The sequence below is a fragment of the Acinonyx jubatus genome, chromosome B3 (assembly GCF_027475565.1).
Source record: "Acinonyx jubatus isolate Ajub_Pintada_27869175 chromosome B3, VMU_Ajub_asm_v1.0, whole genome shotgun sequence".
Classification (NCBI taxonomy): domain Eukaryota; kingdom Metazoa; phylum Chordata; class Mammalia; order Carnivora; family Felidae; genus Acinonyx; species Acinonyx jubatus.
Genome location: NC_069386.1, coordinates 140,834,212 through 140,861,219, shown reverse-complemented (window position 1 = coordinate 140,861,219; position 27,008 = coordinate 140,834,212). Strand labels below are relative to the sequence as shown.

Below are 27,008 nucleotides of genomic sequence, written 5' to 3'. Positions count from 1 at the left end.
TCATGCTCATGCTCTGTCTCTGTCTCAAAAATAAATAAATACATTAAAAGAATAAAAAAATAATAAAAAAATAAAATCTCTTATCCCTACTATTTCAGAAAGTGCACACAGTATACTCCTATAGTATGCCATTGATTTACTTTCAGACTGTAAAATTAGGTTCAAATCTGTCCACTAAAAACCTTTCTGATGACCAACTTAAGGTAACCTGGTGAAAAATAGTGACGATTCAGTCCGCAGAGGCAAACTGGCTTGCGTAAAATACTGTTAATGATCAGCTGTTTGATCTTGTCCTGGTATCCTTGAACGCTGGTTCGCTGTCTGATTTCATTCAACCTTTAAAACTGGTTTGTGGTGGGTACACATGTGAGTCTTGTTTATGAAAAGACAGCATTTTCGGTTGGGGCTCCGAGTAGGGATTGTGGAATAATACATCGTTACAGAATGCATTTTTAAAACGGCTTATAGATTTTTTTTTTTTTTCTCCTGGGGAGAACCTCGTGCTGGCATCTTGCACGGGGCTGTGAGCGTCCTCGATTCCTTCGTCTCGAAGCCGAAGGGACTGAAGTGATAATATCTTCGTTACCTGCTGACTCTCCCCGACGCCGCTCGGAAGGCTTCCCCTGCCGACTCCCTGGTTCCCACTATCAGTCTGGAGAGTTGGGTGCCCTTCTCATGTCCATCTTATCGGTGAGGGGACCTCCGCCCCGTGAGGCCAGATACCTCATCCGAGGTCCAGGGGGGACCCCATCAGAGTTCAGGAATGTGTGTGCTCAGTGATGGTATAGCACTGCTTCTCAGGACTGAAGAGTCTGGGAGTCCTTCATCTCCAGGGACAGCCTGTAGTGTTGCAGACTATGCAATAATAAACACGAATGGGGGTAGATTAGGACTATTGGGCTGATTTCACAATGGCAGGTGTTTTGAACTTCTGCTTGAAATACTTGTCCGTAGCAGGTGGCCTGTTCCTGTGGTGGGATTTAGGAACACTTGCCCAGTTTGGACACCGTCCCTGCGTGATGATCAGAGGACGTTTCCGAATTGAATTCGTCCTGTGGAAATTTAAGAAAGAGCTGATGTTATAATTATAGTATGGACTCTACGTACAATGCAAACTGTTAGCTTAATAGTGAAGAGGGGAGAGCTAAAAATACAGTTTTATTTTACTTTATGAAATTAAAATTTTAAATGTTTATTCATTTTTGAGAGAGAGAGAGAGAAAGAGAGAGAGGCAGAGAGAGAGGGAGACACAGAATCCGAAGCAGGCTGAGCTGTCAGCACAGAGCCCGATGCGGGGCTTGAACCCACAAACCACAAGATCATGATCTGAGCCAAAATCGGATGCTTAACCGACTGAGCCACCCAAGCGCCCCCAAATATTTTTAAATTTAAAGTTTATTTATTTATTTTGAGAGTGAATGTGCATGGGGGAGGGGGAGGGGGAGAGGGGGAGAGAGAGAGAGAGAGAGAGAGAGAGAGAGAGAATCCTAAGCACTGATATGGGGCTCGATGTCACAAACCGTGGGATCTTGACCTGAGCTGAAATCAAGAGTCAGACGCTTAACCGACAGAGCCACCCAGGTGCCCCTGGATCATATGGTATTTCTGTTTTTAATTTTTTGAGAAAGCTCCGTACTATTTTCTGCAGTGGCTGTGATCTTTGACCAAGGAGGCAGGAATAGCCAGTGGGAAAAAGACAGTCTCTTCGATAAATTATCCTGGGAAAACTGAACAGCCACATGCGAAAGAATGAAACCAGACCACTTTCTTACACCGTACACAAAATTAACTCTAAGTGGATTAAAGACCTAAATGTGAGGCCTGAAACCGTAAAATGTATAGAAGAGAGCCCAGGCAGTAATCTGACATGGACCATAGCAACACTTTTCTAGATATGTCTCCTAAAAACATGATTTTAATTAAAAAAATCATTCTGTGTATTGAGCGTCTCTCCCGAGCCGGCGCCTTCTCTCGGGAGCTCCCGGACTGGTCTGGCAGGAGAGAGACCCACAGGCGGAGAGGACAAAAGCATCCTGGATGGACACGAAGAGGCTTGCCAATGTAAAAGGGATATCACGGAGGTATAAAAAGCAAATGTTTTCCAAGTACAGTCTCCGATCCTCAAGAATACCAGTAGTTTCAAAAGTAACTGTTAAACATCAACTAGGGGAATACTAGTGCAGGGGAGTGGCGCTTAATGAAACGTTGATTGGCGACTGCATTCTTTCGAAACCGGAATGGCTCCCAAGGGCTTCATTGCACAACCCGGGACCCAGGCAGACCAACAGACCGTTCAGTGACTAGCAGGGTACTGCATTTCCGACATCTGTGTATCTCAGCACGTTTGATTTATTGGGTAAGTGAGTCACGGATGATCAAATGTCCTTGAAGGGACCCCACCCCCCATTCCTCTGCACTGGAGGATCCCAGGAGCTTGTGAGGGTGGAGGGCGAAGGCTCAGTGATGTTTAGAGTCTGGGTCGGTCTCATTAGGGGACCAAATGTGTCTGTGCTTGTTTCGAAGCAGAAGAAACACATTTTTAGAGGAAGGAGAGAAACCCAGCTGTAATCCTGCCCACTGGAGCCCATGGCATAACTTCCAGATGGTGATATTCAGATTCTTTTGATATTCCTCCAGCTAGGAATATGAAATACGTACGAGAAAAAAAAAAAAAAACACAACACCCAAACTTATGCCCTGGAAAACACGATAAGCGCGTCCAAACTCCTGACAATCTCTGGCCTGTATTTAATGAGATGGTCACCTTCCGCTGTGAACGTGGTGAAGTCAACTGTGGGTGATATTAAAGTATAAACCTCCTGCGGTCACTCGTGGATCTATGATTTCATCTGCCGGCTGGCTCAGCATTGCTATGCCCCGAAGAAGTTCTGGGGGGTTGTAGATGCTCGGAAATACTGATGACCCCGTGTCCTCACAGTTGCCAGGGGCAAACGTAAAGTGGAAGGCATCCGATGAAGTGCCTTTGGGGCAATAATTTAAAATACACCATTGAGCACTTCACGGTGGCGTTTGATGGTGCAATCTTCTCGAACCTTTGCCTGGTTCTCAAACAACTGAAGAAGAATAAGGAAGCCCAGGGGAGGAATAAACAAGAGGCAGACAGAATGGTGGAGAAATCCAGTAGCGGTGGAGACCGCGGGGGGTGGGGAGCCTGAAAACAAATTGGAAAGTGGGCTCGCTGGCGAGCACAAGCAGCATCCGTATTTCAGGAGTAATTGTCGAGAGTTAATTTTGAGAGGGAAGGAGGATTTTCCTTCACTTTTTTACACAAGACGGCTCTCCATCATGGACTGTTGTAGCAACGAAAGAATCTGTTTGGCGCTTGGCTGAAAACTCAAAGGCAAAAAAAAAAAAAAAAAAAAGCAAAGTCCCCTTAAGGATGTCAGCCCCAGACTACAGGAGTCCGTTGGAAACATCTTAGTTTTAAGAAGGTGGCAGAATTACATAATTATTCACAACTCATAAGAAATTAAAATACCTCTTCCAAATATGAAGTTGTAAGATAACACAAACCACAAATTCTAGACTTGCGGACTGTGTGCATCTTTAACTCTCCCACACAGAAACCCACAGCAAAATGTCTGGGCTGAGAACACATGACTGCGTGTCCCTTATGTCCCTTGGAACCTCGCGCAGGAGGAGGTCTCTGGGAGCGGCTCCTTCCAGCCCCGACTTGGAGGAGTTGGGTCAGCCGCGATGCTGCGGAGAAGCAGGTGGCCCCCACGAGGTGCCGGGGACCACAGAGGCACCTTCTCTCCCCCTCACAGCAAAGCTGCGCGAGGTGAGGAATGACCGAGAAGGTTCTGGAACAAAGGGGCAGCCAGATGGGAGGAACATGGGGAATATGGAGAAACGGTCCAATGGGCCCAGGCAGTGTGGGATTCCGGGCCGGAGACCCTGCACGTTCCTCCCGTTTGGGAATATCTTTGGAAAATCACAGCATTTCATTCAACCAGACTTATTTTGAAAGCAAGTGAGTGTTACCTGTTAAAAATCCAAGGGAGTTGTTTTGGTCTATACAGTAAGCATCTCTCAGTCCCGTTTTCAGGGCCTAACCTGCTCCCCACCCTGCACAAGGCCCTGGGGGTTCTCAAGCAGAGCGGGTGGCTTCCTGCCCACAGGGTATTCATCAAGAGTAGGGCAGCTGAGCGCGTGAACCTGGTCGGTACGGTGCACAGTGCCAAGGAGGAGAGGAAATGCAGGTGGGGTGGGCGCCCTGGAGCAGGAGGTGGTGAGCCCCAGAGCAGGAGTGGGCGTGAGCCCAGGGCTTGAGGAAGCATCCTGAGAAGGGATGGGTGCATTCGGCGGGGGAGTGATCGAGGGTGCAAGGCTGCGGAGGTTGGGGGGGACCTCATGACCTGGGGGGCTTTGTGTGCCGCGTCGAGCTGGCGCTGGCCGCGGGGAGGGGCGAGGACCCAGGATGCCTCCTAGGCTCCCCTCTGGGAGCCACAGGTGCCTGGCAGCTCAGGGTGGGTCCCGCCTACTGGGGAGGGAGGGATGGGCACTTGGGAGCAAGCGCGGGCGGGAGCGGAGTCTGTGGAACTCTCTCCATCGGGAGGACCTGGGAGCCACTGCCGAAGCCGTTGGTTGGAAACACGAACTTACTGCCTTGGGCAGAGTGAGTCGGGGTGCAGGGGGTAGGTTCTCCAGGGCAGAGCTGTGACTTACGCATCTCGGGGTCCACTGTAGTGCACACAGTCGGGGCCCAGTCAATATATTTTAACTGGAAATACTTGCCCCTGTTTCTAGAGACCATCATAGGCGATGCTCTTTCCGCAAACTTCTCTTACTGAATTTTTATAAAAGCGCATCATCTTGACAGAGGAAACAGGCTTAGGAACATGACACAGGATGTGCCCCAGGTCTGTCCGGTTTGTGTCTTCTCCATTTTCCTAGCTGTTCTTTGCCGAGTCACCCCCCCACCCCCCCACCCCCCAAAGAGTAGTATCTTTGAACCGCACGTTAGCCGCCTAGACGCTAAATTCAAGGAATGATTAATGCCGCGTTGTACTGCGTACCTACCATCTACCAAAGCACATGGACGGTGTGTGGCTGTTGCCCTTTGGGAACTCATGGTCTAGTTTCTTGGCTTAAGGTGGTGGAAATGGGACGTGATTGACTTCTCGGAAGAAGTGAGACCCACAGAAGGGTTGGGGGCCGAGCAGCCTCGGTGGTCCTCTGTTTGGAAACCCTGTGGCAGGACCCCCACAGCCAGGAGCCCAGGAGAGCCGTCTCCGGTAGCGCGCCCCCTCGCCCCCACCCCCCATGCAGAGTTCGCTAGCCTCGCCCCGCCCGGAACTGACAGCGAAGGGGTTAAAATAACAAATAAATGACTTTATTTAGACTTGAGCATTTCTGGCAGTTTTTCTGGATTTTTTTTTTCCCCGCAGTATTTGATGTGACAGCTTTTGTTTGCTTGCGCTTGTCTCTTTCGAATTTCTCATGTCAGTGGTAAAAGCTATTTCTTTTTCCTGTAACATCTTGAGCTTGGCATCCAATGAAGGGAGAAATTGCTCTTACCTTACTTGAGATTATAATATTATACCTAATTTTGGGGGGAGAAAAATTAGAGTAATTTAGATCTCCAGGCACTGAGGATTTTGCAGACGGGTCATTTGCAGCACTGCTGCTGATTATTCATCCATAAAAGTGTTTTTTACCGCGGGGGAGGCTCCATCATTTCTGGTGTTCTTTAGAAACGCTGATTTTCGAGGCCCATCCAGGCAGGAGAAGGACGGTCATCATCCATCTCGAGCCAGTGGTCTGGCTTTGATGGGGCTCGGGCCGGGGAGCCGCCAGGTCTATCAGCGGGATAGTTTGTTTGAATGGCTAATGAGAAATCTTAAGTGGCACGTCTCAGGGGTGGGGAGAGGATGAAGTGCAGAGGGGCCGGTCCCCGGATCTGCGTGGCTGCCAGCCGGTGTCTCCTAAACTTTTCTGTGTATGTGGCGGAAAGCGCAGCCTCCCCCTGCAAAGAAGGACACGGAGGAGCCACATGCCAGTGGGATTCTGTAATGTGGGCTGCGGTGTAAACAGTGGTACAGTTGAACTGGGGGCTGTTCGCGAGAAACCCGTAAGTAATTAAGCGCTCCCTCCAGCAAGGTAAGAGCCGAGGCTGAAGTATATTAGTACAAAGAAAGAAAGAAAGAAAGAAAGAAAGAAAGAAAGAAAAGAAGGAAGGAAGGAAGGAAGGAAGGAAGGAAGGAAGGAAGGAAGGAAGGAAGGAAGGAAGGAAGGAAAGGAAGGAAGGAAAGGAAGGAAGGAAGGAAAGAAAGAAAGAAAGAAAGAGAAAGAAAGAAAAAGAAAAGAGTGAAACCTTTGTTGGTGGTTGTACACTCCCTTTTTTCTTTCTAAATGTAAATAAATAAGGAATTCTGGTGAGACCAAAAACCTCTCGGATCCCGTTACTGACCTAAGGAGAAGAAAACAAAGGATGCAACCATTGCTGGCTGCGTGTTTTAAATTGCCGAGGTCAGAACAAAACTTAGATTACCCAGCCTCAGCAGGCCCCACGCCGTGCTCCAGGGATAGAGGATACTTCTTGGGAAGGGGAGGAAGATTCCACGGTGCACCTCAGCGAGTTAACAGAATGCCGCGTTTCTTTGCATGACCCAGCGACCTGTGGTCCCGGGTGACCAGTGACCCGGCTAGCGCCTGCTCTGCCGACCACCTTCCCTGTCCTCCGAGCTCGCCCCACGGCACTCCCTCTGTGTCGCTGTCACCCCCGGCCTGCTGTGCTGTGTGTGGCCAGGTCTAGAGACGGACCCCACGCTCCTCCGGTCTCACCTGTGCATTTGCAAAGCGCCCGGTGCAAGGAGCGGGATCCCCTCGCTGTTGAGACCTCGACCCACGGTGGGCCCCTGAGGGACCTGGGCTCGCTTCGGACCTGCTGATGGTGAGGAAGGTTAGAAGTAAGAGCTTGCGGAGCGGGGAGCGGGGGCAGTGGAAGTGAGAGACGCGGAGCCTCCCACCTCGAGTTCTCCCGCGGCTTGCATCCCGCTTCAGCGGACACGGCAGATACCTTCGCTGGAGTCTTTGTCTACACTCGCAAGTCTACACTACACTTTGTCTACACTACACTTGGCGCTCGCAAGAATGAGAACATACAGAAGACATTTTGTTGTGCAGTTAGGAAGAGAAATAATCTGGCGGACTGAGGCCCAATTTAACTGGCGAGGCTGGGTGGGTAACGTCAGGTTTTCCTAAAGGGCTCCGGGCAGAGCGCAGGGCTTAGAAAAGAAGCCTTGGGAACTTGGGTCTTCTAGGCGCAATCGGAATGGGTGACAGGAGATTGCTGTCACCCTGTGAGGAGATGCAGGGCCATCACCAAGGGGGACGCAGCGAGACGGCGCGGTGACCGTGGCTCGGCATCTCGGGAAGAGCGTGGGCTTTGTGAGCCAGCGGTCCTGGATCCAAGTACCTGCAGCTTCGTTTCCTACTCACGTGATCTTGAACCAGAGGCCCCGAGTCTTTATTTTTAAATATTTAAAAATACTTACCTTCAATTTTATTAACTGCCTATAAATGAAAGACACATGCAATATAAATTTTTAACATTGATAACACCCGCGCCCTAAGTAGCTTGCATAGATACTTTATGTATCTATTTGAACAAAATATACGAGGTTGTTAACACAAGTGATCTGGGGGGATGGCCTCCTGGTTGAGGGTCAATGTTGGGGAGGGCCTGTGGCCAGCCTTGCCTGCGACGTTCATGCCTTGGTGCAGCCCCCGCTCACAGTGAGCAGACCTGACCCGGGTAACCAGGAGAATAACACTTTCAAGGCGAGTTCATACGAGACGTTGCAGCTTCCACCATGCTGTCTGCTTTTGCTGAGAGAAAAGCCAGCTGCCATGTTGTGAGGACACTAAAGCAGCTTTCTAGAAAGGCCCGTGCAGTGAGGGACACAGGACTGGCTTCCTGCCAACCATGTGGGCTCTTAGAGCTCCCAGCCCCAGTCGAGCCTTCTGATGATGGCCGCCCCGCCCAACTGCGACCTGATGAGAGACCCTCCACTGAGAACCACCCAGCTGAGGGCTCCCCAACTTCTGACCTCCCAAAGCTCCAAGACAGTGAATGTGCATGGTTGCTTTTGGCTGCTGGGGTCTGAGTTATCCTGTAACGTAGCGATGGGTGACTGAGACAAGTCAGGGAGGTGAGGAGGCAGACGAGAGGGGAAGGCTGTGCCGAAGCGCCGTGACGTGCGTGATGTGAGTTCATTCACATACACTTTTACATAAGTGCATATAAACGAACTAGAAAAATATGTAGTCACAGACTTGTAGGAATGTCTGTGTTACAGAGTCAATTGCCAAGTGACAAATATAAATTATGGAATAATGTGTGTAGAATGATTCTATTTTGGTATAAAGCAAGCAAGAAATCCACCCTCATGTGTTTGTAGAAGTAAGGGGAAGGGGGTGGTGGGTTTCTTCAGGGCGTAGAAGGTGAGGGGCTGGAGGAGGTGACCACATCTGCTTTTGTGGGATCTTTTTGCCTTGTTTCACTTGTTAGCATAAGCTTACATTATTTTTGTAATTTAGTATATGTAAGTTAAAAGAAAAATTAAAAGGGGGCACTTGGATGGCTTAGACATTCCTCCCCTTCCCCAAATGAGAGTCCGACTCTTGATTTTGGCTCAGGTCATGATCTCAGGGTTCATGGGATCGAGCCCCATCTTGGGCTCTGCGCTGACAGTGTGGAGCCTGCTTGGGATTCTCTCTCTCTCCCTCTCTCTCTGCCCCTCCCTGCTCGTGCTCTGTCTCTCTCAAAAACAAATAAACATCTTAAAAGAAATAAAAAATTTAAAAGAAGAGAGTGATTGAAAATGAAAAACAGTAAGAAATAAGGAAACCTGCTTGGCGTAGAGAGGCGCTCATGAAAGGTCCTTGTCTGTGCCGTGGGCCTGTCTGCTGGTCAACGTCGGTGATCGCGTGAAGCCTACAGACCTAGGTCACACTAATGAACTAACATACACAGGCTTGCAAAGGAAACCTGTTCTATGGAAACAGTTACAATATATTAAAAGGCAAACTTGTGATATAGTAATATATGTGCTTCTTGTAATTAATTTTTTAAATGTTTATTCATTTTTGAAAGAGGGAGAGAAGGAGAGAGAGCATGAATGGGGGAGGGGTGGAGAGAGAGAGGGAGACGCAGAATCCGAAGCAGGTTCCAGGCTCTGAACCGTCAGCACAGAGCCGGATGCGGGGCTCTAACCCACACACTGCGAGATCGTGACCTGAGCCGAAGTCGGACGCTCAACCGACTGAGTCACCCAGGCGCCCTGTAATATGTGTGCTTCTTATTTTAAGTAAGATATAGTGGTGAATGTAGCAACTAGCATCATTTCAAAGCAGTGATGAGCGTAAGTGGTGTTTTAAGATCCCCGCAATGATGTGAATGTGGTTAAGAGCACATTTGTGATTTCTGTGGATGACAGGGTCCTAGGAACTGTTAATACTGTGGAGATTTGCTGCCTCCGTTCGTAGCGGAAGGGAGCGTACTAATGTCTGAAAGAGAGTAGAGAACATAAAGATCTAATTATTTTCCCATGCAAGTTCACAGACTCCTTTGCAGTGAACTGTAGTTACAAATAAGTCAGAGTCCAAGCTGCATCATTTTGGGAACATGACTTGAAAACACGGGACATGACGTCTTTGTGGGTAATGGGGTCACGGAAAGGCAAGCCCAGAGGCACTCAGGTATGTCGACAGGGCAGGACCCAGATGGGGGTGCAGCGGGGTGCCAGTGGGGTAGCCGGCCGGGCTGAGCAGGACAAAGGACAGCGGCCACCGTGTGCACCCCCCGGCGTGGTGCGTCCGTGGGGCCCGGCACACAGCTCTCATGCTGCCCTTCTGTGCTGTTTTTCTTTCTTCTTCCTTCTTTTTCAAAGAAGCTTTGAAAAGCAGCACAGCTGGAAAAAAAGCACACCGGCCTTATTGTTTCATGTTTGATAGGACCCCAGTCTCCTATTTCCGCCCTGATCCAGGAGCCTGGACTTGGGAGGGATTACGCACTGGCCCAGCTAATAACCAAGGAGTTCCTTTCCCCATTGTTTTCTTTTTCTCTCTTTCTCTCTTTCTCTTTCTTTCTTTCTTTCTTTCTTTCTCTCTTTCTCTCTTTCTCTCTGCCTCCCTCCCTCCCTCTCTCTCTCTTTTGTCTGTCTTTCTTTCTTTCTTTCTTTCTTTCTTTCTTTCTTTCTTTCTTCTTTCCTTTTTTTTTAACGTGTGTTCATCTTCTTCAGGAACCCACAGAGAGAAAGAGTGCTCTGCAGGTTACGGCTTGGGTGGCCTGACATCCTGTAGTAACCATACCAAATGCTCTTTGCTGCTTTACATTTTTATGATTTTTAATTTTTCTGCTTTCATTCTTGATTCCCATTTTATTCTTGGTAGCTTTTTGGGGGCAGTTGTTTTATGGAGGTAATACTTTGAGCTAATTTCTGATCATTGCTGGCTTTCTTGAATTTCTTATTTAACTATTTCTAAAATTATAGGGTTTGTTTAGGAGCTTAGGGACTTGGGTCAACACACCAACAAGGGCCCCTTTGGATTGATACCCCTCCCTCCTAGGGCCCCCTTGACGGGGCCTCACCATCTGGGGAGGTAAATCATGTAACTTGCCAGCAAGCTTAACAAATTGGAAAGATCCAGAGACCCAGAGCCAAAGGTCAAGGCCTTTCCAGACTGTTAGTTGGATATTCTCATAACCAGCCAATCGCTTAATCATTCATAAAATATTTATGGAGTACTTCTTATGTGTGAGTCACTTTGCTAAGAGTTGCAGGCAGTGTTCTTCAAACTGTGTGTCACACACATTAGTGGATTAGTAAAATTAACTTAGGGAGTCGTGACCAACATTTAAAAAATGAAATAGAAAACAATAGGTTCCGTAGTAGTCAGGGTAAATATTGTATCGTGAAACGTATGTCTGAGATCTACACACATCCACACGCATGCGTGGGTATACCAGATTACAACGTATAGCATATTAATTTCATATTTTGGGTCATTGCCAAAAAACTGGGAAGTCCTAGCTAGGGATATTCAGCAGACCTTAAAGATTAGAGTTCTCCAGTCGTTGAAGTTGTGGCTCAGTGCAATAACATGTTTTTCATGGCTACATGAAAAGCCAAGAGCACAGGGCAGCCGTGTGATTCTACAGAACGCCTGGGGGAGCACCTGCCCTAGGTGAGCATGAGCCCAACCTCAGAGGTGGTCTTCCCTGGAGGCAAGGGGAGGAGTCTCTTGAATTCAGGAGTTGGCCTACCTTTGGACGGCCTCTGGGGAGAGGCATCACCTCTCAGGGGTGTGGCTCCTGCGTGGTGGACAGAGGAGACCCTGGAGGGAAGGGGGCATCCAGGAGTACCCCACACTCACAGCTGGGGGGGGGGGGTGGACACACCAAGGTGGTAGGTGAATCTGGGCGGGTCACCAGCAGGATCTGCTGCGTGGAGCTCAGACTTCGTAACGGAGGTCCGAGCTCCCTCGGAGGTTGGATGAGGCCTCATCGATCCCTAAATGAATTCCAATGGAAGATCCAAGGATTTGGAGTATGTTATCCGGGCGGGGGGTGCTCCTACTTCTGCTTACATAGTTACATGCTGCCGGCATTTCAGCTTTCCATAGGCCGTATGTGACATAGCGCCACACACACGGCACCTCTTATGTGTCATCTGACACGGAGGCATGTTTGTTGTCCGTTGTCTGATAGGATTCCAGGCTTCTTTCTTGGAATAGGTTGTGTCCTCGTTAAGCCAAACGGGGCTGTCACTTGGTGCTTCCCGGTGGCGTTGAGGAGGGCCGTCCCGGGCCTCTGGTTGGTTGGCACACATTCTTGGCCAGCAGGTGTTGTCAGAACATTGAGGTCACTGTGGCTCATGAACTTGCCTTTGTTAAATATTTGCGGGCTCTGTGCGTTTGAAGCCATCTTGCCTCCCCAGGACCTACGGGGAGGTGGTGGCATTCCAGGGAAGATTTCTGCTAGAAAGGGAATGTGAACAGAAATGGCTTTTGACGTTTGGAGTGGTTGCAGAGGGGCTCTCCTGAATGAAAACACCCGGATTCTCTGCGCGCCCGGCCTCTCCCCCCGAGACCCTGTGCCCTCTGAGCATACACGTCCACTAATTTTCACTAGGATTTGTACCCAGTCTTGCTGTGCGTACCGTAACCCGTGATTATACAGCAAGTGTATCAGAAAAAGCAAGGCCAGCCTAGGAAACTCTGGGTCCAGACAGTCTGTCCCTTCGGAGGATTTGGGAGTTCCGTGGTGCGGAGCCCAGCACACGCCGTCCCAAACGTTCTCGGGCCAGCCTGGTCGGTCCCATCCCTTGGGTCATGTTCCGTGTTCATTGACGAGACTCTTTGGTGCCCGGGGTGCCAGGGTCTTGCCGTCTCTAATGTGGGGACACTGTCAGTTGAATGTCAGGGTCAAGTCTGTGTAGTACCCAGGGCAGCGCAAGTGTGTCCTCTGTCTGATTAATCTAATTAATTTTTCAGCCATCCAATAGCGAAGACCCCTTACATGAACATTCACTACAGGGGCTCCTGGTGGCTCAGTCAGTTAAGCATCTGACTTTGACTCAGTTCACGATCTCACGGCTTGTGAGTTCCAGCCCCGCATTGGGCTCTGCACTGACAGTGCTGAGCCTGCTTGGGATTCTCTCTCCCTGCGTCTCTGTCCCCTCCCCACTTATGCATGCTCTCTCTCTCTCTCTCAAAATAATCAAACTTTTGAAAAAGGAAACCTCAAAAAGAAAAAGAAAATTCGCCACAGGTTATCAGTGTTCTGGTTCCTCTCTTTCTAGACAAACAAAGAGCAAGGAAAGGGTAATTACAAAATCCTCGTTTTACTTTACCTCTGCTGGATGGTATAAGGAGTGCCTAGGAAAGACTGCTAACCACTGCAGGCAACCACGGTCCTGTCGCTTAGCAGGCTGGAGAATAGACCTTCGCCATCTGTCTGTGCAGGGGAAACTCTTTTGAGTAAACAGAGGATTTTTCCTGATGAGTTTGCGCGAGAAATGGAGAAAGGAAGGACACTCCTTGAGAGAGGTGACAGGTGAAAGGGAGAGAATCGTGTTTACAGCAGTGGTTCTCAATCCTGTCTGACCTGATGTCCCTTTTGGTAATGTGTATTTGTGATGCTCCGTGATTAATCACAAAATATGGGTTCTGTGGGACTCCCTTCGCTGCTCCTCCCATCGAGAAGTGGTGTCTGTGTCTCTACCTCCTTGAATCCGGGCTAGCTTTCTGATTAACGGGAACCGATAAAATGGAATAGAGGTGATGTGGAGTCTCAGAGCCGAGGTCTCAAAGGGCTTTGTGGCTTCTACCGTCTCCCTCTTGGAAACAAATCACCACGTGAGGAAGCCTGAACCCACCACCTGGAGAGGCCACATGAAGGAGAACCGAGCCACTGTGGCTGGGGGTCCTAGCCACCCACCAGGCACGTGGCTCTCCGGGACTAGCCAGTCCAGGGATAACCAGCCGACTCACCCCAAGGGCAAAGTGCACTCAGCCGGCATGCGGTGGCTGAGCCTTGCCCACGTTGCCAGTTCACGGAGCCGGGAGCTAAGAAATGATGATTGCTTTAAGCCACTAAGTTTCGGGTAGTTTGTTACCCACCGACAGAAGATTGATACTGACCCTTCATTTTCTTTGAAAGTCATAGGTTACATAAGCGACCACACGTATAATGAAAGAGAAAAATGTAATACCTTAATAGTGACACAAAAGGAAAACATAGGGAAGTAATTTATGATGAATCGCATGCAAATGCCAGAACGCAAGGACACAGAAGTCATAAGGAAGCAGCAGAGGTACCAGGGGTCGCACAAACCCGCCTGCTCCAGGCGCACCGCCGCGCAGGTAGGAGTCAGATACTGCGAGTGGCGTTGCCATCAGTGATGGGACTTTTGGAAATGGTCAGTTCTTGGCTGAGTCCAGGAACACACAAAAATAACATTTCACCTCTGTTGACAACAGCCATCAGATTCCTAGAGAATTAATTTTATATCAAAGCTGTATCCCCAAATCCCCTTTGTGTTTATACACAAAATGAAGTTATGTTCTAGACTCAGATAAGTATAAACACAATCAAAAGCTGAAAGAATTCATCGCCAATAGACCTGCACCATAAGAAAGGTCATAGGAAGTCCTTCAGGCAGAAGGTCATTGACACCATCTAGAAATACGGATTACGTACAGGAATGAGTGGTACTGGATATGAGAACCACATGGGCAGATATTTAAGATATAAGATATATTTTTTAAATTATTTGGATCTCTTTGAAAGATAGTTGACTATTTTAAAAAATAAGAATGTAGCATGAGGTTTATAACAAATGTAAATGTAGAACGCATGACCACAAGAGCATAACGGTCAGTGGCAGTATACCATTTTAAGGCTCCTATCCTGAATGCAAAGTGATATAATATCTGTTGAAGGCAGACAGTGTGAAGTTAGAAATGTGTGCTATAAATCCGAAAGCCACCACTGAAATAGCAAAACAAAGACATATTGCTCATAAGCTAACAAAAAAAAAAACAACAGAATTATGAAAAAAAGTATACAATCAATTCAAAAGAAGAGAAAAAAGAAGAAAAAAGAACAGATGGAATGAATAGGAAACAAAGAATGAGTTTATAGATTTAAACCTACCCATACCGATAATCACATCAAATGTAAATATAAAATACCCCAATTAAAAGTTAGAGATTGTTAAGAGATAAAAAAAAGCAATACTCAACTCTATGCTGCCTACAAAAAATAAAGCAAAACAAAATGCACCTTAACTATGAAGACACAGAGAGATGGGAAAAGATTTACTGTGATAATAATAATCCAAAGAAAATTGGAGTGGTTGTGTTAATATCAGACAAAGAAGATACCAGAGTAAAGTTTACTACCAGGGAGAAAGAAGGTCACTTTGTAATAATGTTGAAGTCAATTCAGCAAGAGGATATGTTAACAATTTATGCACCTAATAAAAGAACTTTAAGACAAATAAAGCAAAATAGGATAGACTCCGCAAGGAGAAATGGAAAAATCCACCATTATGCGCGGGGGTTTCAATACCCTCTCTTCGTAATCGACAAGACTTGAATGACTTGATCTGATTGACATTTGGGGAACATTCCATCCAGCAACATAATGCACGTTCAATTCTACCAAAGCAGATCAGGTCCTGAGCCATAAAACGAGGCTCAGTAAAGTAAAGAGGTTTCAGGTTATGTGAAGAGTATTCTCTGACCACGGTGGAATCAAATTAGAAATCAACAACCGAAGGATATCTGGACAATCCCCAAGCATTTGGGAACTAAACAATACACCTGTAAATAACCCACGGGTCAAAGAAGAGATCAGAAGAGAGATTTGAAAGTGTTGTGAATAGAACTAAAACCAAAATACTACACATCAGAATTTGTGGGAGCGCCTTGATGGAGAACTCCAGGGACCGAGCTGCATGCAACTCCTATGTTAGAGGAGAAGATCGATCTCAAATCAATGACCTCAGTCTCTACTGTAAGAAGCATGAAAAGAAGGGCAGAGTAAACCCAAATTAAGTAGAAGAAAGGAAAAAGAAAAGAGCAGAGTAGAAATCCATTAAAAAAAAAAAAAAGACGATAGAGAAAATCCCTGAAACCAAAAGCTTTAAAATAGGTCAATAATACTGATAAACCTCTATACACTGAGGCAGAAAGAGGGGAGCAACAAATAACAGGTATCAGAAACGAGCGAGGTGACATCACTATAGATCACACAGTTGTTTAAAATATAATGAGGAGATAATATGGAAACTTTATACCAATAAATTTGCACCTTGGTGACGAATACTTTGAAAGACACCAATGCTCACTCATTACAAATTAAATAGCCTAGGGACGCCTGGGTGGCTCAGTCAGTTAAGCGGCTGACTCTTGGTTTCAGCTCAGGTCATGATCTCACGGTTGGTGCAATCGAGCCCCATGTCAGGCTCTATGCTGACAGCATGGAGCCTACTTGGTCTTCTCTTTCTCCCTCTCTCCCTGCCCCTCCCTGACACATGCATGTTTTCTCCGTCTGTCTCTCAAAATGAATAAATAAACATTAAAAAATTAAAAAAAATTAAATAGCCTAAATAACCCTTTATCCATTATAAAAATTAAGTTTCTGGTGAAATATCTTTTCCCAAAGAAAATGTTAGCTTAAATGACTTTGCTGGTCAATCCTAGCAGACATTTAAAGAGGAAATAATACCAATTCTGTACAACCATTAAAAAAAATTTTTTTAAACAATTTAAAATTTGTTTAAAAACAAGACAAAGACATTACAAAAAAGCGTTCTAGACCAACGTCCTTCATGACCATAGGTACAAAAATTCTAAACAAGATTTTAGCAAATTGTTCAAACAATGTATAAAAAGGACTATACATCATGACCATGTGTGGTTTATCTCGGGAGTGCGTAGTTGATTTAATATTAGAAAATGAATCAATGCAATGCGTTATATTAAACAGAAAGGGGAACAACGAGGTCATTCCAATAGAGGGCCTCTTCCTCTACCTTCAAGAAGCATTGAACAAAATCCAATATCCATTCCTAACAAATAGTATTGGCAAACCAGGAATTGAAAGGATTTTCACAATGTCCTACAGGGCATCTGCAAAACACCCTCAGCTAACATCAAAGGCTGCTATTCCTCTAAGACCAGGACAAGGACGTCCCTCACCACTTTTGTTCTTGTACTGGGAATTCTAGCCAGGGCCATCAGGAAAGAAATAGAGATAAAAGGCAACTAGTTTGGAAAAGAAGTAAAACTCACCTTATTCGCAAATGATGGGATTGTCTGTAATAAAAATCGGCCGGAATCTATGAAAATGTTGCCAGAACTGATAAGTTAGCTTAATAAAGTTGTAAGAGACAAAACCAATGAAGAAATAGTCATTGTATTTCTATATATTGATCCTGAAAAGAAACAACAGAATGTCATCCATAGGCGAATGGGTAAACTGTCATATATCCATTCAATGGAATAAATAAGTCATAAATAAAAAGAAATTATTGGGGCGCCCGGGTGGCTCAGTCGGTTAAGCATCCGACTTCGGCTCAGGTCACGATCTCACAGTTCGTGGGTTCAAGCCCCACGTCGGGCTCTGTACTGACAGCTCGGAGCCTGGAGCCTGTTTCCGATTCTGTGTCTCCCTCTCTCTCTGACCCTCCCCTGCTCATGCTCATGCTCTGTCTCAAAAATAAATAAAAACATTAAAAAAATTATTAACATGTGCTACAATATGGATAAGTTTCAGATGCATTATACTGAGTGAAAGAAGCCAGACAGGTAGAGTACATATAGCATGAGCTCATTTTCATGAAGCTCTAGAAAATAGAAGCTAATCTGTAGTGACAGCAGCAGATTGGTAGTTGCTTAAGGAGGGTGGGGGCTGGGCGGAGAACAAAGGAACACAGGAGACTTTCAGGGATGGGTGGGGGTGAGGAATCACTGTATTATCTTGATCTTGGTGATGCCTTCAATGGTTTGTATACCTATAAACTTATCAACTTGTACACTTCATGCAGGTTTTTGTATTTCCTTTTTATTTCAGTAGGGTTGCTAAAATTCAGATAGCATCTCCCAAACAAAATTGTTTGCAGAGTTTGCCAGCAAAATTGTTCCCCCTGATTTTTCACAGTGCCCCTAAAACTTTCCCCGAGAACACTCGTTGAGAATAGTATAGAAATCATTGCTGATGGCTGACTTGTTTGTCCTTTTTAAAAATTTATTTATTTAATTTAAATCCAAGTTAACATACAGCGTAATAATAATTTCAAGATAAAATTTAGTGATTCATACTTCCATATAGCACCCAGTGCTCATCCCAACAAGTGCCCTCCTTAATGACCCATCACTCCTTTAGGCCTTCCCCCCCCACCCAGCACCCTGCCAGCAACTGTCAGTTCGTTCTCTGTATTTGAGAGTCTCTTATCGTTTGTCCCCTTCCCTGTTTTTATATTATTTTTGTTTTCCTTCCCTATGTTCATCTGTTTTTGTCTCTTAAAGTCTTCATATGAGTGAAGTCATATGACTTTTGTCTTTCTCTGACTGACTCATTTCACTTAACATAATACCCTCCAGTTCCATCCACGTAGTTGCAATGGCAAGATTTCATTATTTTTGACTGCCGAGTAATACTCCCTTGTATATATAGACCACATCTTCTTTGTCCATTCATCCATCGTTGGACATTTGGGCTCTTTCCATACTTTGGCTGTTGTTGATAGTGCTGCTGAAACATGGGGGTGCACGTGTCCCTTCGAAACAGCATTTTTGTATCCTTGGGATAAATACCTAGTAGTGTAATTGCTAGGTCATAGGGTAGTTCTATTTTTAATTTTTTGAGGAACCTCCATACTGTTTTCCAGAGCAGCTGCACCAGTTTGCATTCCCACCAGCAGTGCAAAAGGGTTCCTCTCTCTCCACATCCTCACCAACATCTGTTGTTGCCCGACTTGTTAATTTTAGTCATTCTGACAGGTGTGAGGTGGTACCTTATTGTGGTTTCGATTTGTATTTCCCTGATGATGAGTGATATAGTGCCTTTTTTCATGTGTCTGTTAGCCCTCTGGATGTCTTCTTTGGAGAAGTGTCTACTCATGTCTTCTGCCCATTTCTTCACTGGATTATTTGTTTTTCGGGTGTGGAGTTTGGTGAGTTCTTTATAGATTTTGGATACTAACCCTTTATCTGATGTGTCATTTGCAAATATCTTCTCTCATTCCGTTGGTTGCCTTTTAGTTTTGCTGATTGTTTCCTTCACCGTGAAGAAGTTTTTTATCTTGATGAGGTCCCAATAGTTCATTTTTGCTTTTGTTTCCCTTGCCTCTGGAGACGTGTTGAGTCAGAAGTTGCTGCGGCCAAGATCGAAGAGGTTTTTGCCTGCTTTCTCCTCGAGGATTTTGATGGCTTCCTGCCTTGTGTTTAGGTCTTTCATCCATTTTGAGTTTATTTTTGTGTCTGGTGTAAGAAAGCGGTCCAGGTTCATTCTTCTGCATGTCGCTGTCCCGTTTTCCCAACACCATTTGCTAAGGAGACTGTCTTCATTCCATTGGATATTCTTTCCTGCTTTGTCAAAGATTAGTTGGCCGTATGTTTGTGGGTCCATTTCTGGGTTCTCTACTCCGTTCCATTGATCTGAGTGTCTGTTCTTGTGCCAGTGCCATACTGTCTTGATTACAGCTTTATAATACAGCCTGAGGTAAGGAACTGTGATGCCTCCAGCTTTGGTTTTCTTTTTCAGGATTGCTTTGGCTATTCGGGGTCTTTTCTGATTCCATACAAATTTTAGGATTGTTTGTTGTAGCTCTGTGAAGAATGCTGGTGTTACTTTGATAGGGATTTCTATTTGTCCTTTATCCTTAGTATATTTTCTGTGTCCTAAGAAACATTTTCTCCCTAAAACGCCATGCTATTGGTTGAGTTTGTTCTCTATCTCGGGAGCAGTCAGATTATTGTTATCAAATAATATTGTTGTCATTACTCTTGGTTTATGCTTAAATGAAAGATGACATTTAAGGCTACGCCTTTGTTTTCCTCATGCCATTGCAAAACCAACCCATCATTAAAGGGGCTTAGCTTTGTTGCCCGTGAGTTTTTACCATCTCTGTAAATTCGTTGACTTTTCTAGTCTGTTTTAGTGTGGCAGGTAGTTATCAAGGACCTCAGTCTCAGCTCCGTGCTGCTTAGCACCATGAGCTCTTTAAGGCAGGAATAATAACTTACTTTTGTGCTTCCCATGTCTAGCTTAACAAATGCTGAATTAAATTGTTAGTTATTCTAGTATGTTATATAGGTACTGCATTGTTTGCTAATGACTTTGTGTATTCACTCTCTTTTTCTCTATTCTTGCCTCTAGCACAGACTTAACACAGAGGAAATGACTAATGCTTACAGATCAAATGATTTTGCGGGGAGCATAGATAATCCACTAACAGCCAGCAAGTAGCCTTAGAACTTTCTTCCATATGTCAGAACCCACTTATTAAATGTGAATGCCTTAATAATGTGCTTGGCTGGACAGAATCATTTCCTCTTGTAAAAAAAAGAAAATGAAAAAGGTAACGTCTACTAGGCCTGTATACACCAATGACTTCATTCCCCAAACATCTGTTGTTTTTATTGGCTGTGATATGACATGTTTTAAATAAATGCAGGCTAATTAATTTACCTACAACAGCATCACACTAATAGGCCCTCCTAGGTATGTGGCTTATGGGTCCTAAGCACTCCAGATTTACACAGTTGTTTTTATGATAGAATCTGAATCGCTAAGATTAGCTGGATTTTGATTTGTTTACCAAATTCAGAACTATTAGAATCAGAGAGAAGAACTGAGATCGTTTTAGGATATGTGAAAAGAACGGCTCTGCCTTGCCTGTGGTGCTCTTCTGCAACTGTTATGCCCAAGAGATGATACATTCTAAAAACGGGAGATTTCAGAGAGCTTAGGTGAGTTTATGAATGATCCATCCATAGCCGGGTAGTAGGGAAATGCAAGAATGTTCGAGATCATGTCCTGATCTCTCAGAGAATGATGCCTGGGAAGGCAGCGATGATCTTGGAGACCAGTGCTGGGCTGGAGAGCTCTTTAGCTTGATATATTAGCTCCTCTATCAACGAAACAGGATTTCTCAACTCCCCATTGTACAAAATTCATGCTTATTTCAGTCAGGTGAGAAAGTGCCAACAAGTACAAAGAAATAGAAAAGATTCATTCTCGTGACTCGATGATTGCCATGTCTCTGCTCTTTTTAACAGGTGCACATTTATTTTTCCACTATTTTATTAAGAAAAATTTCAAATGTATAGCAGAAATTTTTGGTGAACACTCATATACCCACACTAGATTTTGCCGTTGACATTTTGCTATACTTTCTTTATCATCTATCCATTTATCCCTCTATCCTTCCCTCCCATCCCTCTATCAATACGTCTTGTTTTATTGATGTTTTTCAACAATTCAGCATGCGTATCTAGAGCTCATTCTATTTCTCCTTTTGATGTCAAATGCCCAGATCTTAAGTGTTCACTTTCTGAGTGTGTTGGGTGTCCTCTAAGGTGACCCCGAATGATACCTGGCATTCACACCCTGCATAATCCCCTGAAAACTTGCTTGTAAGCAACAGCTATGGCAAAGATGTTAAGATGTCATTCCTGTGATTATGTTGTATTGTTTAAGAGTCCATCATGCTGGTAGACTGGTGCTAGACTTCTTGTGGGCTGGCTAAAGTAGGAACCCATATTGGAGGAGCTCACGTCACCAGGGACTGTGGGAGGCATCTGGGGTCCGAGGGTCGTCTCTATCAAGAGCAAACAGATGGCTTGGCCCTCAGCCATAAGGTGAGAGCAAGCTTAGAAGTGGATTCTTCTCCAGCTGGGCCTCCAGATGAGAACATGGCCTTGCAGGACCCTGAACAGAGGACCTAGAGAAGTCATAAGCCATGCCCAAGCTTCTGACCTACAGAAGCTATGAATAATGAATGTGTGTTATTTTTTTAAGTTTATTTATTTCCTTATTTTGAGAGAGAGAGAGAGCGAGAGCATGAGCCAGGGGAGTGGCAGAGAGAGAGGGAGAGAGAATCCCAAGCACCCTGTACACTGTCAGTGTGGAGTCTGATGTGGATTTGAACCCATGAACTGTGAGACCATGACCTGAACTGAGGCCAAGAGTTGGACGCTTAACCAGCTGAGCCACCCAGCTCTGTGTGTTGTTTTAAATTGCTAAGTTTAGGGGCACCTGGGTGGCTCAGTCGGTTGACTGTCCGACTTCAGCTCAGATCATGATCTCATGGTTTGTGAGTTTGAGCCCCACCTCGGGCTCTGTGCTGATAGCTCAGTGCCTGGTGCCTGCTTTGGATTCTGTGTCTCCCTCCCTCTCTGCCCCTCCCCCACGCTTGCTGTCTCTCTCTCTCATAAATAAATAAAAGCCTACAAAAAATTTAAATCGCTAAGTTGATGGGATCTGTTATGCAGCAACATAAAACGAGGTATTGGTACCGAGAAACAGGGTGCTGTTGTAACACATACCTGAAAATGCGGAGTGGTTTTGGAGCTCACTAGTGGCCAGAGAATCATGATAGAGAAAGCCTGCATCTTCCTGAAAAGACTGTTTAATAATGCAAACCTGGATGTTAAGCGTGCTGCTGGTGAAGCTCATAAGGAAGTGAGAAAAGTCCACTTGGAAACTGGAGGAAGGGAACCCTTGACAGGCAGTGGCGGGAAGTTAAGTGACACTGCTTCCTGAGTATGGAAAACAGGACTTGTAGATCAGGAGCTCGGTTGTACAGCTAAGGAATACCAAGCAAAGTCCTGAAGGCCTCCCCTGGTTTCTTCTGGCTGCTTACAGGAAAATGTGGGCGGAAAGAGAATTGATGGGCAAACTGTCAAACAGACAGGAAGCAGGACTGGATGATTTTTGAAAATTCTGAGCCTCTCCGGATGGCAGCAGGGGCTGAGATTCAGACAGCATGGGGTGTAGAGAAATCCGAGGGTGTGACTGTACCACCACTTGCTAAAACCCAAAAGATCAAAAGGCCAGAATGTTCAGTCAAAGAGACTTTGAGAGGGTATGCCCCACAGATCCACTCAGTCAGACCGGAAAACCTCTGGAAGGTGTGAGTGCATGGACCCCTGACATCTCCCTCTTGATAGCAGATGGGACCAGAGCCTCTTTGCGTGGGCTTGTTGAAATAAGGGGTCATGCTGCAGAGTCCCACATGACAAGGGACCCAGGGCAACCCAGGGCGGCCCAAGAACTGCGCAGGGGCTGTAGGACCTCAGGCAGTCTCCAGGCGGTAGCCAGCTAAAGCTAACCTCAGTCTGAGAGCTGCCAGGACACGAAATTCTCTCAACTTGGCGGATGGTAGAAGCAGATGCTTCCCCAGGCAACCTTCGCATGAGAACACAGCCCGGCTGTCGCATCCACTGCAGCTTTGTGAGACCCCGAGAAGAAAACCCAGTGAAGTTGTGGGTGGACTTCCGGCCAGCCAAAGCTACGAGGTCATACATGTGTGTGGTTTTAAGCTTCTGTGTGGTTTGTGGTAATTTGTTATGCAGCGTTACAAACCGAATACACTGGGTTTTGACACATCCGTACCCTGCAACCCAAATTTCTGCCCAGATAGAGAACATTACCATCACCCTAGAAAGTTTCCTGCTGCCACTTTCAGGTCACTCCCCACCGTCAAACCCCGAGAGGCGGAAACCCTTCTGACGAGTTTCTACCCTATGGATTAATTTCGCCTGTTCTACAGTTTCATATAAATAGAACCACGCTGCGTGTATGCTTATGTTGTTTCTCTAATCGCACTTCACATAATAACGTTTGCAACTTATCCATGTTGTGTGTATCAGTGGTTTGTTGTTGCCGTGGAATATTATCCTGTGATGTGAATATATCACAAGTTGTCCTTTTTGTTGTTGTTGTTGTTGATGAGCATAGGGGCGGTTTCTGGTTTTAGGCCATTATGAATAAACCTGCTGTAAGCATTTTTTTGGTTTGTTTTGCAGAAGTCTTTTTGTGAATGAGTATGTATTTTTATTTCCTTAGGTAAACATCCACTTGTGGAATTGCTAAGCCATAGGATAGGTATATGATTAATTTATAGGAAACTTACAGGAACTTTTCCAGAGTGGCTACATCATTATACATTCTTCCCAACAACGTGTGAACGTTCCAGCTGCATTGCCTTCTCACCAGCTTTGGTGTTTCCATCTTTTAAAATTGTAGCTGTTCTACTAGATGTGTAGTACTGTATCATTGTGATTTTTAAAATGTTTATTTATTTGAGAGAGAGAGAGAGAGAGAGAGAGAGAATGAGTGCATGAGTGGGATAGGGGTGGAGAGATAGACACAGAATCCCAAGCAGGCTCTGTGCTGACACCCCAACAAAGGGCTCAATCCCACGAACCGTGAAATCATGACCTGAACCAAAACCAAGAGTCAGACGCTTAGCTGACTGAGCCACCCAGGTGCCCCTGGAAAATCTTTTTTTTAAAACCTTTACCTCCTGCTCCCTTTTTGAGGAGAGGTGTTGTTTTTGCTTTACTATTATTGTTGAGTTATAGGGGCTCTTTATGTATCCTGGATACCAGTCCTGGGTCACATGTTTTGAAAACCTTTTCTCTCCTATGGTGGCTTGCCTATTAATTTTCCTGATGATGTCTTTTGATTGACAGAAACATTCATTTTTCATTAATTCTGATTTTTCAGTGTTTTCTTTTATGGTATTGCTTTATGTGACTTGTTAAAGAAAACTTTGCCTGTCCTTAAGCCATGAATATATTCTCCTATGTTTTCTTCTTTTATTTAAAAAAAAAATTTAAAAATGTTTTTATTTATTTTTTAGACAGAGACAGAGCATGAGCAGGGGAGGGGCAGAGAAAGAGGGAGACACAGAATCCCAAGCAGGCTCCAGGCTCTGAGCTGTCAGCACAGAGCCTGATGCGGGGCTCCAACTCATGGACTGTGAGATCATGACCTGAGCTGAAGTCAGACGCCCAACCGACTGAGCCACCCAGGCGCCCCATCCTATGTTTTTTTTTAATGCAAATACCACAATTTCCAAATTACTATAACTATACAGTTAGTTTTGAAGTCAGGTAGTAGTGTAAGTCCTCTAGTTTTGTATTTTTTTTCAAGGTTGCTTCATATATTAAGACCATTGCTGTCCAAAAGAACTTTCTGCAGTGATAAAAATATTATATACCTGCACGGGTTAAGGAACAGCTACATGTGAATATTTTGCATTTGAAATGTGATTAGTGCAATTAAGGAACAGAATTTCTAATTGTATTTAATTTTAATTTAATTTTAATTAATTTAAAGTAAATTTAAGTAGCCACATGTGGCTAGTGATTACTATAATATCCAGTGACGTTATTGGTTTTTTGAATTGCCATATACACCTTATTGTTTTATTTATTTTTAATTTTTATATTTATTAAACATTTTTTTAATGTTTATTTATTATTGAGAGACAGAGTGAGACAGAGCATGAGCATGGGAAGGGCAGAGAGAGGAGGAGACACAGAATTTGAAACAGGCTCCAGGCACTGAGGTGTCAGCACAGAGCCCGACGTGGGGCTTGAACCCACCAACTGTGAGATCATGACCTGAGCCGAAGTCGGATGCCCAACTGACTGAGCCACCCAGGTGTCCCTCCATATACACTTCAGAATAAACCTGTCCATTTCTACTGCCCCCAAAAGGCATTAGCATTATAATTGGGATCACATTGACTTTAGAGATCAATTTGGGCAGAACTGACATCTTAGCAATGGTTAGTCTTTTTATCTATTATCATGGTATATTTTCCCATTTATCCTTAGCCTTCTTTAAGTTCTCTCAATATGTTTTGTAGTTTTCAGTGTACTGGTCTAGCAGATATTTTGTAAAACATTAAATTAAATTAACTTGTTAAATTAAACATAAATGAAGTATTTTATGTTTTTTGGTGGTATTCTAAGTAGAACTGTTTTTAAAACTTTTTTTTTCAATTGTTTTCTGCCATTAACTTTTGTATATTTACCTTCTATCCTTTGACATTGCTAAATTCACTAATGCATTCTAGTAGCAGTTTTGTTGATTCTTTTGGATTTTCTGGGTAAACAATCAGGTTATCTAAAATAGAGACAGTTCTTTCTTTCCAATCTGGATGACATTTATTTGTTTAATTCTTTATTTATTTTTATTGGCTTATTGTATTGGCTAGAGCCTCCACAATGCTGAATAAGAATGGTGAGAATAGACATTCTTGCCTTGTTCCCAACTTAGTGGGAAAAGTTTCACTCTTTCATCTTTAAATATGTAATTGGTTGTATATACGATGTTATTTCTAGTTTTTATCATGAGTGAGTTTTGAGTTTTGCCAAATGCTTTCTTTCTTTTTTTTTTTTTTTTTTGCATTTGTTGAAATGGTCATATGGTTTATCTCCTTTAGTCTGTTAATACTATGAATTAAATTATTTTTAAATGTTAAGAAAAGTTTAAATTTCCGGGATAACTTCTACTTGGTCATGATGTATTATTCTTTTCCTATTTTGCTGTATTCTACTTACTAATATTTTGTTAAGGACTTTTGCATTTATGTTCATGAGAGATATTGTTCATATTTTTATTTTGTAATGTCTATCCAGCTTTGATTTTAAGGTTTCAGTAGCCTCACAAAATAAGTTGGGAAGTGTTTCCTCCTCTATTTTTAGAAAGAGTTGGTATGTTGTTGGTGCTTTTATTTCCTTAAATGCTGTGAACTAGTGAAGAAGATATCTAAGTATGCAGTTTTGTGTGTGTGTGTGTGTGTGTGTGTGTCTGTGTTTGATAGAAAAACTAATTGTTTTTGTAGATATATGACAATTGAGATACTCTCTTATAAAGAATTTGTCCATTTCATCTAAATTGTCATATTTGTTAAAGCTGACATAGTCTGTAACATCTGTAGGATCTGTGGTGATGTCCTTATGTCATTCTTTATGTTGTTATTTGTTCCTTCTCTCTTTATTTTCCTGACCAGAATATCTGGAAGTGTATCAATCATATTGATTTTTCCAAGAACAAGCTTTTGGTTCCATTGATTTTTCCTTGCCTTTTTTTGGTCTTATATTGTATTGATTTCTGCTCTTATGTTTACTATTTCCCTCTGTGTACTTCCTTTGGGGTTTCTTTGCTCCTCTTTTCCTAGTGTCATAAGTTGGAACCTTGGGTTATTGGTTTTAGATTTTTCTTACTTTCAAATACAAGTATTTTAAGCTTTGATTGCCCTCTAAGCACCGCTCTAGATCACTTCCCCTAATTTGGTATATTTCCATTATCATTTGGTTAAAATATTTTTTTTTTAATGTTAATTTAGTTTTGGGAGAGAATGGGAGCACAAGAGAGGTGCAGAGAGAAAGGGAGACAGAGGATCCAAAGCGGGCTCTGCGCTGACAGCAGAGAGCCCATGTGGGGC

General features: G+C 44.4%; 1 long non-coding RNA gene across 3 annotated transcripts in view; it reads left to right on the top strand.

Moving 5' to 3' along the window:
- The window catches only part of LOC113601458 (uncharacterized), an 84,614-nt gene that overhangs the window by 10,989 nt on the left and 46,617 nt on the right, over positions 1-27,008 (top strand). The window contains exon 1 of one of the 3 annotated variants that reach the window (XR_003422751.2): positions 1,545-2,356. The exons of the other annotated variants lie outside the window; for them this stretch is intronic. This is a non-coding gene — a long non-coding RNA (uncharacterized LOC113601458). Of the gene's footprint in view, positions 1-1,544; positions 2,357-27,008 lie in introns of those variants that run through there. 3 annotated transcript variants of the gene reach the window in all.